Source organism: Amblyomma mixtum, chromosome 5, assembly GCF_055824585.1.
Source record: "Amblyomma mixtum isolate Tamu chromosome 5, ASM5582458v1, whole genome shotgun sequence".
Lineage (NCBI taxonomy): Eukaryota > Metazoa > Arthropoda > Arachnida > Ixodida > Ixodidae > Amblyomma > Amblyomma mixtum.
In genome coordinates this window covers 165,415,600-165,430,521 of record NC_143016.1, presented here as the reverse complement: position 1 = coordinate 165,430,521, position 14,922 = coordinate 165,415,600, and the positions used below count along the sequence as shown (strand labels likewise).

Below are 14,922 nucleotides of genomic sequence, written 5' to 3'. Positions count from 1 at the left end.
CATTATGGTAAATATTAGGTTTACTTAGTTTGTAAAGAAGTAAGTTGTGCGGCACTGTGTCAAATTCTTTGCGAAAGTCTAAATAAATACAGTCAGCCTCATTGCCATGATCAAGTAAAAAGTTAATATTGCTCGTAAGACTTATTAATTGTGTTTCGCAAGAGAAGTATTTTCTAAAACCATGTTGTGCACAGTTGAAGAACGAAGATGACTCAAGAAAGTTAGCTAGGTGAGACAGGATGTCATGCTCCATTATCTTGCAAGAAATGCTGGTTAATGATATTGGTCGATTGTTGAGTGAAAGGTGTTTGTCGCCTGATTTGTGGAGTGGAACCACCTTACCCAATTTCCAGTCACCTGGGAGTTCACCGTCTTGTAGGGATTGCTGAAATAATTTTGACAGTATTATGACAGAATATACTTTAGTGTTTTTCAGAATTTTACTGCTGATATTATCTGGACCGCAAGAAGAGGATAGTTTCATGTGACCTATGATAGTTATGATGCTTTCAAAATCAAAATGAATGGGATCCATTGGGAATGTGATGTGACCATTATAATCCGGTAGTGATGTGCTTGAGGAGAGATAAAATGCCTTAGCAAAAGTTTCATTAAGTACCTTAGCACTGTCGCTAATAGGGATGGGATTTGATTGTGCATCGAGAAGAGATACTGATGGCTGGTCTGAACCGTTGGCAACGTTCCAGAACTTTTTTGGATCAGTTACTAAAAGTGATGGCAGAGTAACGTTAAAATATCGCTCCTTGGCTATTTTTAACGCTTTTTGTACTCCTCAACCACACCTCTGAGTGCTCTCCAATGTTCAGGTTTTCCCGATGACTTTGCCTTGGAATATAACCGTCTTTTTTTGTTACCAAGTCGTTTTAATGACCGGGTGAAGCATGGTGACCTGCCATTAGTAGTGATGATTCTTCGAGGAACATGCAATTCAGTTAGCTCATGTAGTATGTTCTTAAATAAACACAAATTTTCATTAACAGACCTTTGGTCAAACTTTATGAGAAAGTCACCCAAAAATAGCTTAAGGCCATCATTAATTGACGTAAAATTCGCCTTAGCATAGTCGTAAATGGTCTTAGTTTTATTTCGCGATTTGTTAGACGGCAAGCTTAATTCGATAAGGAGTAGGCAATGATCGCTTAAACCTGGCAAGTAGCTTACGTCGGAAACAAGGTCTGGAGAACTAGTTAGCAAAAGGTCTAATATGCTTGAGCTTGTAGATGTCACCCTTGTAGGTTGTTCCCCGCAGGGGCGTCTGATTCATGCAGACGATGCTGAGTTGCGACACCACGGGTACCAGAGCATCCGCAGGGACATCCCCGCAGGGGGATGATGGTGAACAGTGCGTCACCACGGACCTGAGCACCCGCGCTTAGCCGTGCGTGACATTCCCGTGTCCGGGGAAAAGGGGATCCTGGTGGTTGAGCCGATGCCGAGAGTTTGGACCCTTAAGTCCCCTCGGCGGAGGCAACACACCACTTTGGCCCCAGCTTCCTGTAGACGGCACCTCCGGCCTGACCCGACCGGGGGAAATCGGCAGTCGCCTTTTCCTATCCTCCCCTCTATCTTTAACTTTCCTGTCTCTTTCTTACAACTCTCCTGTTTCCTCCTCTCTTCTCGGTGTTTTCACTTTTCATAGGCGGCTAGGGTTAGCCTTGTGTGGTGTAACTACCCTGAGTTGCCCATATTTGGCTATAGCAGTGGTGTACAGCTGGCGTGGGCAGGACTTGGTTTTCAAGTTCCTGTCCCGTCCCCTTGTTGGGCTCCATGGTGGGTGGCTGGCACCATGGCCGAAGAACATAATTTTTTATGGCGTCCCTTACATCAAACAATGATCGCACTCCAAAAAGAGTGCGGACCGAAGAACTTATAGCCAAGTACTTTCAAAAAACAAAACAAAGTTTTCCAATATACCACGTCATCCACAGTGAAGCTGAAAAAACTGCCAGAAAATTGTCCCCCTTCATAGTTTCCAAATGTCTGACCGATGCCTTGGGCACGGGCTACAAGTTGTCAAAAATGCCTAGCGGTGACCTGCTTCTGGAAATTAAAGACAGCAACCAGCTCTCCAAACTGTGCAGCATAGTTTCAATAGGGGACATTCCTGTCACAACAACTGCACACCGATCCTTGAACACCGTTCGTGGTGTGATATCAGAGTGACTTTCTCGACCTGACTGAAGACGAAATGCTTGAGGGTCTCAAAGACCAAAATGTCACAAATGTACTTCGCATCAAAATCAGAAAAGAAAACAAAGAAATACCAACCAAACATCTCGTCCTCAATTTCAACTCCAGCACCCTCCCTGAATACATCGAAGTAGGTTACTTTAAGATCAAAGTCCGACATTACATCCCAAACCCCAGAAGGTGTTTCAACTGTCAGCGATATGGCCATGGGTCGCTGAGTTGCCGTGGTCGACAAACCTGTGCAAAATGCGCCTCACACGAGCATGTCTCTGAGAACTGTGAAGCCGCAGCCCTGTGCTGCGCAAACTGTGAGGGAGATCATCCCGCCTACTCCAGATCCTGCCCAAGATGGAAAACTGAAAAAGAAATAATTACTCTAAAAACAAAAGAAAACATTTCATTCAAAGAAGCTCGTAATCGACTGTCACACAACATCAACACATTCTCTTTCACTGCAGGAACAAATTTTGCTGATGTGGTGCGCAGGGGCGGCACACCACACCGGTCTCCGGCCAATGCCCAGGCAAAGCCTGAGGCAGGGCCTTCCCCGTCCCCGGCAGGCGCAGCCAAGGCTGCCCTGCCAGGTCTCAAAAAGGGCCCGCCGGCCCCTCAGTCGGCTGCCCGCAAGGCTTCCCCCAGTCGGGAGAGGCCTGTAAACCGCACACCCGCGGGATCTCCGCGGGCCTCCAGAGCCTCTAGCGAGGCGATGGACACAACGGAGAGCTCGCCTCCGCTGCAGCGGCGGCGCAGCTCTCTTGAAAGAAAAAAAAAAGATAAGAGCCCAGTAATGGCACCCCCAAAACCAGTATCGTAACTTCCTAACTACACTCCCCAAAATTGTCCAGCATGGCTTTCCTTATACACTGGAACTGCCGTGGAGTATTAAATAATTATTCGGACATAAGAGAACTTCTAAACACACTTTCCCCTGTGGCTTTATGCCTACAGGAGACAAACTTAGGTCCCAAACAGCAGAATATCCTAAAGAAGTATAAAGTATTTCGGTGCGACCAAGAGCAGGCTAACAGGCTCTCAGGAGGTGTTGCTATTGTTGTGCAGAGCGGAGTTGCAACGCGTGAAATCAAGGTTAAAACAAAATATGAAGCAGTTGCAGTCACCGTTCTTGCGTATAAAACAATAACAATATGCTCTATATATCTTCCACCACACCTCACTGTAACACTTCATGAATTAGAGGCACTTTTTAAACAGTTACCAGAGCCATATCTGGTAGTAGGAGATTTTAATGCACATTCCTCTTTTTGGGGGAGCGATCAAACTGACAACCCAGGGCTTATTTTAGAACATTTTATTTTGTGCAATAACGTCTGCCTGCTCAACACAGGGAAACCAACATACTGCTCTCCGAGTTCAGGAAAAATGAGCTGCCTAGATTTATCTTATACCTCTCCATCTGTTTTTACTGATTTTAAATGGGATGTCCTCGATAACCCTTACGGAAGCGACCACCTGGCTGCAATAAGTTTATCATCATCACCGAAAATCATCCCGAGCAAACCACGTCGCTGGAAGCTACACTTAGCAGATTGGGCGCTATTTAAAGACATGGTCACTCTCGAGGAGATCTTTTCGGATGAGCTTAGGGTCGATGAGCTGAATGAAAGGTTCACAACCTGTATTATTACTGCTGCGCACCAATGTATTCCCCAATCCTCAGGAGTCGTACAACATAAACATAAATTATGGTACACAAAGAATGTAAGGAGGTAAAAAAGAAACAAAACAAAGCTTGGGGGACTTTTAGGAGATACCCAACGCATCAGCATCTCGTAAATTTTAAAAAGGCGAAAGGCAATGCGCGCCGCATCCGGCGTGATGCCGAGAAGACCTCCTGGAAAAACTACGTATCATCTATCAGTAGTTCAATTACGTCAAAAAAGATGTGGGAACAGGTGCATAAATTAGACGGAAAATTCTCTCCCTTTATAGTACCATTTATAACAGCCCCTGGAACAAAAACAAGTATAGATGAACAGGCTGACATACTAGGACATTTCTCTGACGTTTCAAGCTCTTCACACTACACACAGTCATTCTTAAAACACAAAAACACAACTGAAAAGCAGAAACTTCCAACGACTGGCAGTACAAACGAAACATACAATACATTGTTTACAATTCAGGAGATCCGAAACGTACTGTCCTCCGGTAAACAGACAGCACCTGGCCCAGATGATGTACACTATGAAATGCTTGCCCACCTGTCCGAAGCTGCTGTAGGGGCACTTTCGCTATTTTTCAATAAGGTATGGGTGACCGGAAAGATGCCAGAGGCTTGAAAAAAAGCAGTTATCGTACCGTTCTTAAAACCTGGAAAGCCGCCCACCTCCCCTAATAGTTATAGGCCCATAGCTCTTACAAGTTTATAGCAAAATCATTTGAAAGTGTGCTCAACGTCAGGCTAATGTTCATTCTGGAATCACGTGAACTGCTCGACATCCACCAGTGCGGATTTAAAAAAGGATGTTCGACAACTGACCATCCCGTCCGCTTAGAAAACACAGTCCGAGAGGCGTTCATACACCAACAACACTGTCTGGCAGTCTTTGACATGGAGAAAGCATACGATACCACATGGAGATATGGGATTCTACGTGACTTGGCAGATCTTGGCATCCGGGGTAGGATGTTGAACTGCCTGAAGGATTTCCTGTCGGACCGGTCTTTTCAGGTGCGCTTGGGCGCAACTCTTTCGAAGAGCTTTGTCCAGGAGAATGGGGTACCGCAGGGCTGTATCCTAAGTACTACGCTTTTTGTCGTTGAAAATGAATTCTATAGCGAAAATAATTCCCAGCTCCATTATGTATACCGTGTATGTCGACGACCTTCAGATTGCTTGCACGTCCTCCAGCCTGTCAACGTGTGAGAGGCAGGTACAACTCACATTAAACAAGCTAGCAAACTGGGCAGACAAAAATGGGTTCAAGTTCTCTCCACAGAAAACAGTGGCTGTTGCTTTCTCGCTTAAAAGAGGCTTGCAGAACGATCCGAACTTACACCTAAATGGAGCCACACTGCCGGTAAAACAAGAACATAATTTTTTAGGAATAACATTTGATAAAAAACTTACATTTCTGCCGCACATAAACAACTTGAAAGTAAAGGCCTCCCGTGCAATGAATATCCTTAAAGTACTCTCAAGGAAACGCTGGGGATCTGACAGAGCATGCCTCCTTCACATCTACCGTTCTCTAGTGCGCTCGTGTCTAGATTATGGGAGTATAGTGTACGGCTCGTCAAGGCCTTCATATCTAAAAAGATTAGATCCAGTTCATAATCTAGGTATCCGCCTTTCTTGTGGAGCATACAGAACGTCTCCGGTAATGAGCCTTCATGTTGAAGCAAATGAACCATCACTAGAAGATAGAAGAAAAGCGCTTACATGCTCATACATTCTTAGAATTAGGTCGCGACCAAAACACGTGTGTTATTCAATCGTCACAACATGCCCTTCTCGAATAATATTTACAAATAAGCCCCAAGCAACCAGGCCTTTGCTAATGCGGTTTGAGGAGATCTGCCGAGAACTTGACTTATCAGAAACATTACCAAATGTTGCAGAACGTTGCGACGCATTTGCCCCTTGGTACAGTTTTCCATCGGTCTCTTACACAGTTCAACAAAAGACAAACTCCACCAGAACACATCATACAAGAGTTCCTTACGTTAAAGGAAAAATATGATAGCTACACCGAGTTCTACACAGACGGATCGAAAACTACAGGTTATGTTGGAAGTGCAGTAGTGTCAGGGAACTGGGAAAAAATAGTAAGGCTTCCTCAGTGCGCATCAGTTTTTACACCCGAGTGTTATGCTGTGTTTCTTGCTACGGAGAAAATAATAAGCAAGAACATAGAAACCAGTATTATCTACACAGACTCCCTCAGTGTACTGAAAGCACTACAGTCCAGAAATGCAGTCATGCCATCTCTAGGTACTGTCATACATAACATAACAAGGATCTTAACACAAGGGCATAAGATAAAATTATGTTGGGTTCCTAGCCATGTTGGAATTGATGGTAACGAGAGAGCGGACACATGCGCCGCTCAAGCCCACAACAAGGAAATACAGAAAATAAACATGCCACACAATGATTGCATGAAGCTAGTTCAGAGCAGAATGAGAAACAAATGGCAGAGCACATGGAATAGTTAGATAAATAACAAGTTACACTAAATAAAACCAATATTAGGAGAATGGAAATCATGTACTCATCAGGAACGCTTTTTTGAAGTTATTTTATGTCGTTTACGTATTGGACACACGCACCTTACCCACAACTTTCTACTAGCAAAACAAGACAAACCTACCTGTGAAAAATGCGGAGATGAACTCACAGTAACTCACATTTTAATCTCATGCACAGAACTTGAAACACTCAAAAACAAGTTTTTTACCCCGTTTTACAACCGACACATCCCTTTTCATCCGTCATTGATTTTAGGTGAAGAAGCTCTTATTGATAAGTCAAGTGTTTTTAACTTTTTAAAAGAAGCCAATGTATTAGAACAACTCTAAATTTCTACCCTGTGCTTTTACAATTTATTGACGCAACTTAGCCACCCTCCCGTCGCGAGAAGACGGCTGAGGTCACTATTACATCGGTTGGGGACCTCGAGATCCTTGCACAGCAAAGGATGGCTGCCGAGGTTGCCGACCCTTTTTAAAGCTTTTACCATAAGTCACTTCTAAAATTTTCTCTTATTTTTACTAGGTTGCAGGAATTAACTTTTTAGGCCCTTTACACCGCCGTTCTTTTAGACCTTTGTATAGCATCTATATAAAACAATTTTCGTGCCCTGAGCTTGGCGCATGATAGCCTTAGACGCTTATGCGTCATTAAACTCAACTCAACTCAACCCTTGTAGGTTGTGTGACTACCTGTGTTAATGAAAAGGTGGAGCAAAGTGCTGAAAAACTTGTTGATTCTGGTGATCCATCGTTGCCTAAATGAGTGTCTGACCAGTTGATGGCAGGAAAGTTAGTCACCAAAAAGAAAAATAAGCCGATTAGGAAACCTTGTTTGAATTATGTTAAGAATGTCATGGAGGTCATTACAGAAGCCAACGGTAGTAGATGGTGGACGGTAACATGCACAAAAGAGGAGAGCTTTGTTGTTAATTTTGATCTGGACACAAATGAACTCCAGAGTAGTATCAAGGTTAACATCAAAGCATTCTATATATTTATTTTTTATTTATTTATTTATTTATTTATTTATTTATACATACTGCAGCCCTATTGGGCTATTGCAGGGGTGGGTGTGAACAACAGTTTAGGAAAACATGGAGCACAACAATGGCAAACATCCGAAACAGTACGAGTGAAAACAAGAAAAACGAAAAAACTATTCAATAGCCGCTAAAAACAGCTCTAAAGGAAGAGAGCGAGTAGAACCGGGTAAACAATTCCAATATTGGATTGCACGCGGAAAAAAACTGTATTTAAAAGTGTCCGTGCGGGCAAAATAAGGCGTGATGTTTAGGCTGTGGTGACTTCTAGTTTTAGATGGTGTAGCAGGGGTTAGGTAATCATTTGCAGAGGTCCGGCAGAAAGAGTTAATAATGCAATACAAAAATTTTAAAGACTCAGTCCTTCGTCGAGATGAGAGTGGTTGCAGGCCCAGTGATGAAAGTGCTGTGGAAGGCGAAAAATCTCTACCAAACCTGTGACATATGAAACGAACGGCTTTCTTCTGCACTGCCTCGATTTGGTTAATTTCGCGTTGTTTGTGCGGGTTCCATACAGGGGAGGCGTACTCAAGTAGTGGACGGATTAGCGATTTAAACATCAGTAGTTTCGTATCTCTAGGAGCAGCTTTTATTGTGCGACGGAGGTATCCTAACTTTTTAAGTGCCTTTGAGGTTATGAAATCTATATGTTTGGACCATGACATACTGGGTGTGAAAATAAGACCAAGGTATTTGTATTGACTCACACTCTGGATGGGGGTATTGCTAATTGTGTAAGTAAACACGGAAGGTGTCGTTCTATTAGTGAAAGTCATAACAACGGTTTTGCGGATGTTAATAGTCATTTGCCATGTAGCACACCAAGAGCTAAATTCTGAAAATGATTTCTGAAGGTATAAGTGATCATCAAGGCAGGAAATTTTGTGATACAACACGCAGTCATCAGCATACAAACGTAGGTTACAGGTGATGTTACAAGGTAAGTCATTTATAAAAATCAAAAAAAGCAAAGGGCCCAATACAGAACCCTGTGGAACTCCTGAGGGCACGTCTGCTACCCTAGAATTAGTTCGGTTGAAGGACACAAATTGAGAACGGTTGGAAAGAAAACTTGAAATCCAATTGAGAAGGCGGGGGTTATTGAGGATCATGTCAAGTTTATACATAAGTTTTGAGTGAATCACTGTATCGAATGCCTTCGAAAAATCAATGAATATTGCGTCTATCTGACTGCCTGCATCAAGGTTACTGCAAATGTCGTGAGTAAATTCGTTAAGTTGTGTCAAAGTGCTGAAACCGCGTCTGAAGCCATGCTGAACATTTGTTAATAAATTATGTGATTCGAGGTATTCCATGATGTGTTTGTAAATAATGTGCTCTAAAATTTTACATGCATGAGAGGTTAAAGAGATTGGTCTATAATTGGATATAGTTTGCTTGTCACCACTTTTGAATAGAGGGACGACTTGGGCCATTTTCCAGGATGAAGGAACTGTACAGGAAGCAAGAGACTCGCGAAATATGACAGCTAGGTAGCGACAGGTCCATAATGAGTAGCGTACCAAAAACAAGTTCGGGATACCATCAGGTCCAGCAGATTTCTTAGTGTCAAGTTTCAAAATTAGGTTCAGAACACCTTCTTCACTGATATTAATATCATTGATTGGCACGGCACTACGAGCAATGGTGACTGGTTGGATGACGTTATTGCCACGAGAAAATACAGAGTGGAAGTACTCATTAAATGCATTGGATATATGAAATGGATCGTTAGTCGATTCATTGTTAACCCTCATTGTAGTAGCTGTCGTATCCCGTGGAAAAACAGATGACCAAAATTTACGCGGGTTAGTCTTTAGTAGATCCTGTAGCTGTACTCGGAAAAAAAAATCCTTAGCGGAGTTCATTTTCAATCGATGCTCTTCTTTCGCTTTGATGAAACGTGTCATGGCTGCCTGATTGCCTAAGCGCTTCGTATGCCTAAGTCTATGTACACGCCGTGTAAGATGAAGTATATCTCGTGTCATCCAGGGAATTTTCGTATTTTTCTTCTTTGTTTTCTGAGGAATAAAACACTGAATACATTTTGTAACTAAGGATTCAAAATAGCTCACCAATGTGTTGACATCACATGTAGAACTCAGTGCAACGAATTCTTCAAATCCATCAGCTAGGGTGTCAATTACTGAAACGTCATCAGCGTGATTAAAATCGGGAAATGTGAAAAAAACGTAATTCTGTTTAGTAATAGAAAAATTTAAGGAGGCAAGAACGGCCTTATGGTCGGAAATTCCTTCAATGACATCACATTCGTAGCCCTTTCTGACAATGTTAGAACAAACGAAAATCAAATCTAACAGAGCGTCGCATCTTGTAGGTTGATTGGTAATCTGAATAAGGTCAAATGAAAGGGAAATGGAAAGTAGTTCTCTATTTATGGGGGTTTCTTTTACCAGCGTTAAGGTAGGCCAGTGGATGCCGGGGGCATTAAAGTCATCCATGCAAATAAGGTTGCCCGCATTGAAATGCTGCTCGTTAATATACTGAATAAGAGATTGAACTTCATTTACAGAGGAACTAGGCGGACAGTAGAATACGCCTATTACGACATGTGTTTTATTTAGATAAAGTTTACACCAGACTGATTCTATGTCACCTGGCGGTGACATTATTGAAAACTTGAGATCAGACCGAAAAAGCAACGCAACGCCACCACCTTTAGTGTGACGTCGGTCTGTGCGAACCGCAACGTAGCCAGGAGGCGTGAATTCACAGTCTAATATGTCGTCATGCAACCAAGTTTCTGTGATACCAACTACATGAGGTGAGTGTGCAGCAATTAAAGATAGGAAGTCTGCGAACTTGTTAGTTATGCTTCTGGCATTTAAGTTCAAAACTGAAAGGTTACAATCGGAATTATGTGGCAGTCAATGAGGGGAAGCGGAACGTGGTGACTGAGAAAATTGATCTGTAGGAGAGGCATCGCGAGATGATGATCGGCAAATGCGATTAATGGAAAACCTCGGGTCTCTGATAAGAGCATTAGACACGTCGTCCCAAATGTAGCGAACTCTGTTAGTAACGGCGATAACGGCCTCAGATACGGCGATTAAAGTGCCGCCGCCGCGGCCAGAAGGGCGGTCACAACGAAATACATGGTAACACTTTTGTGAGGAAAATATTTCGCCATTGCGCACGGATTCATTGAGCCAAGTCTCTGTTAGTACGATAATATCAGCCCGCATGGTATCGGCGGTGCAGGATAAGCTGTCATGATGACAAAAAACACTGCGTATATTAGTGAAAAGGATAGAAATGTTTCTAAGTGTTTGCGCAGGTCGATGCTCATCCTTATCCAGTTATCTTAGAGAAGAATGGCTTGAAGGGCTTGAGTTGGTAACAACACGTGTTGAATTCTTTTCCCGGACACTATCAGTTATAGGGCAGTACACGTAACATCTTTTCTTAAGAATAAGCTTGTTGTAGCGGAGGCTAAATGATTCTTCGGGTTCAGCTTGCTTTGCGAATTGAACAAGTTTCTTCCGCGCATGCCTGGTGGCCTGAGAAAAATCTTCGCTAATCGAGACGTCTGAATCTTTCAATTTGGTCTTTGCACCGAAAAATCTTTCTCTAATTTTGTGATGCGAAAATTTGACCAGTATTGGTCGCGTTTTCTCTGGTCCAGCCGTACCATTTCTATGGGCGCGCTCAATGTCCATTTCAGCTAAGGTTACAGACATTTCGTCTTCAATAATTTCCCGTACCTTTTTCTCAGATTCAGCCCATGATTCAGTCGATACGTCTGGAACATTGAAAAAGACCAGATTTTCCCTTCGAGACCTATCCTCTAGATCGTTTAAACGGATTTTAAGCTTCTCATTTTCGTCCAGTGCCCTTTCAGGATTTTCTTTCACCGTCGCCAAATCTTCACGAACTTCATCTAGAAGCTCCAGTTTATCTTCAACCGAATTAAGGCGTATCGAAAGGTCTGCAATCTGTCCGCTCAATTCTTTCTGATTGGCTGTGAGGTCTTGCAAGGAACTGAATATACGCTCCTGTCCTTCCTCAATTTTAGCAGAACGGTCCCTAAGGTCATGAAGCAATGATAAAACCGCTTCGCTTCCTCTGTCCGGAGCGTCTTGAACCGACTGGGCATTCCTCGCGGCACCAGTTTTGTTCGGCCCAGGATTCAGCTCGACATCCCCACACAGCAGCAATTTCATTACGCAGAAACACTCATGCACATGATTCAAAAGCAGTTGTGGGCACGGGAACACAACAAGGAATGCATTACTGGAGCGCTTAGAAGATGTGTAACTAACCTGGAACAGGCAGAAGCGGAACAAATTGGTCGGCTGCATTGTAGCGTTGTTCCCATGCCCACTAAACTGTTGCGGGCGTCGCCTGTTGCTTAAGTAGAGCGGGTTTTATGATGTCGATGCAGTTGCGGTCAACAGTCCAGGAAGAGCCGCGGTAACTGGCGCCGGCGTGGTATCCAGAAGATGGGCGGAACACACGTCACTTCGCGCTGGCTTGTCTTTCTGCAGCACGTTTGGCAGAAAACCATCGCAACACCGATAAGTCGTCGCGTCGGTGCTTGTGCTGGAGTTGGTCACGATCTGGAACAGGCAGAAGCGGAACAAATTGGTCGGCTGCGTTGTAGCGTTGTTCCCATGCCCACAGCATGGGAACAGCTTTCTACCTCATGTTGCTGAGCAAAGTACGCCCCAGCTCACGAAGGTGATGCCTCTCCAAATACGCGATTCTTGCTTACGCTTCAAGAGGCAAGTTTTTTGTTTTTTGTTTAAATAAGTCCCATTTTTGTAACACTGAGATATGACCGCTTGACCATGATGTGTCTTTCTAGCAAGTAGATACAGCACATTGGAATATTTCATCCAAGAGCAGACAGCTATTCAAATTTCACAGCTCCCATCGAGGATGGGCTATGCGCCGACTGTACCTGCCCATCTGAAGAGGCACCACAGAGTGATCAGTGAAGAATATCAGCAGCACTCAATAACCAAAAACTCGGGCTAACATGTCTCCTTAAAACGTAAATTCTGTCAAGCCGAGCACTACACGAACATTGAAAATTTAGTAAAATTAATATTATGACCCTTTTCTTGTCGAACATTCACACGGATGCACTCACATGCAAAATCGGTAAGTTAGACAGCACTAGGGTCATAATGCTTGCATAACACTGCTCGGTCTTCATCCCCAGAAACGCAATTGAAATCACCCAACAGTAAAATTTTACGATCCGTGCACAAATCGTTAACTGATGACAGAAAAATAGCCATCTATTACACAGCTTTACAGGAACATGAATGCAAATAATTCGACACTGAGCAACCGAATTTGCGAGATCATTAGCAAATAAGTCGCCCAACATCATCTATGCAATACGAGACTGAAGTAATACCGAGTATGCTGGCCAGGAATAGCATGCACCCTCCTTATATGCCTCTCAAGTGACTACCGACAACATTGAATTCTGGTGAAAACTGCTCGAGAGCAGCTTCAGTCTGCTCATCAGAGGAGAGCTTGGTTTCCTAGATGGCTGCCACAGTCAGACTCCATTTCTTTGAAAGGTGCCGTAACTGAAGTTACCTTCGACGGCTACGCATACCCCTTACTTTAAGGTAGTGGCATTAAATGCTGCTACGCTCGCCATTGTTAGTGCTTGTCTTATTGAACGTCACCTGCTATACTGGGGCGGCCCGTTTGCAATTTGGTGGCCTGTAGGGCAGACATCACTCTTCGTTTTGAGGTTACCCTTCCCAATGTCACCACACCGGGTGCCTTCTGCTCATCGCCACCGACACACACCTCCTCATCTGCAGGACGCTTCGAAGGTGCGCTGTTGTCCATCGCCTCTTCCGAGACAGCCAAGGCTTCGGCCCATGAATCCGAGTGGACCACGTCGCTGGCAGCCACGCTGACAGCCGACGGGGCACCGAACACGCTAGAGGCTGGCACTTCAGTCGCCACACTTCTGCACTCGGGCGACGAAGGTGCATCACCGTTGGAGCAAGCATGTCGGGCATTCATTGGCTGTAGCGCCTCCGCTGACTCTACAGAAGGGATGTCCAGCTGTCGTGATCCGTGGGTGACAGATGACTCAGGACTCAGAGGAGCAGGCCCAGGCAGACCGGGGTTCCATGGCTTTTGGTCTGTAGACGGGGATCCAAGATGGTCCATACTTGTAGGCGGTCCTTTGCTGCTATTAGGTGCCGAAAATTCGGTCCCCCTTCTGTTGGGAGCTCATGACTCGGTTTATCAGACGCGATTCACAACATCCGACACATCCATAATGTTTTCTGACACCACCTCATGCTGATGCGTCCAGTTACCCTGGCGTAAACTGTCAGCATGGCTCCTTGTAAAGGGCACAACTGTGTGCCCAAAGCGTCGGCACTGGGTGCATCGAGGCGTACGACACTGCCGCCGTACATTGCCCTAACGGCTACAACGAAGACACAGCGGAGACTTACCTGGGGTCCCAACTGAAGCCTATACCTTGAAAACATTGAACGTGGGAGGAATTGTACTTGTTGACACTCCGCCCTTGAGCGCGAGCGAGATTTCATAGTTTGTTCATAGTTTGCTGCTTCCATGTGCTCCATTCCGGGGCACCGCCACTTCTCGTGCTCAGTAGTTTGTACTGTTCCAAAAGGCTCCAAAGCTTCCACAGTCCTCCGGTGCTACATCGAGTGCGGAAGCCAAAGCAGCTTAAGCTTCACGTTTTTGGTGTCCGGGTCAAATACGGTACGTTTTAGACCGTCGACAACTAGAAATTCCGCTTTTTCAATAAGCTTCTCCTTTGAGGAACTGCTATCGGAGGCAGCTGTCGCCGGCAATCCGACCATTGCCTTGACTGCAGAACCTTCGAAAAAGCGCATCCGTTCATACTAAATCTTTCGGAGAGATCGTTTCATATTCTCTCTCCGGTTCGGCTCTGTACACGGACGTTCGCCTAAGTTTTCCGAGAACTGGAGCTAAACGCATTTCATGTGTAAAGAAGTTAAATAGCCACGGCATATTAATAGAGGACCTTTACTAATGGTGACGTTGCAATCTTGAAGGCCATTTCGGACTTTCCATCTTAAGATTGCTAGCACTGTTAAGCAGGGTTGGGAGGTGTTTTCTTGCACAATATGACTAGTCGGCCTCCGCCAAAAGTTTCAGTTGCTTTGCATTTAGGACACATAATTGGAAGGTTTTTTCCTTGGCGCTCTAATGCTCAGTGAAACATGATGCAAAGAGGACCGCAATGGGCTCAAGTTTTCTTCTTATCAATCGTTTTGCTTAACTCGGTGAAGGCCCCACGGCAGTGTTTCTCTGCTATCATCGAGATAACATTTGAATGGGAAGCACCGTGAATTTTTATTCGCCGTGATTTTCGGAATAATTATTGCAACTCACAGGACCTAGTATGTCTTTTGTGTTTGCGATAGGCCGCGGAGTTGTAACGTGCGCTCTTTTTTTT

General features: G+C 44.3%; 1 pseudogene; it reads right to left on the bottom strand.

Moving 5' to 3' along the window:
- Positions 1-749: 749 nt before the first annotated feature.
- Positions 750-10,672, bottom strand: LOC149344500 (uncharacterized; annotated as a pseudogene).
- Between the last annotated feature and the right edge of the window lie 4,250 nt (positions 10,673-14,922).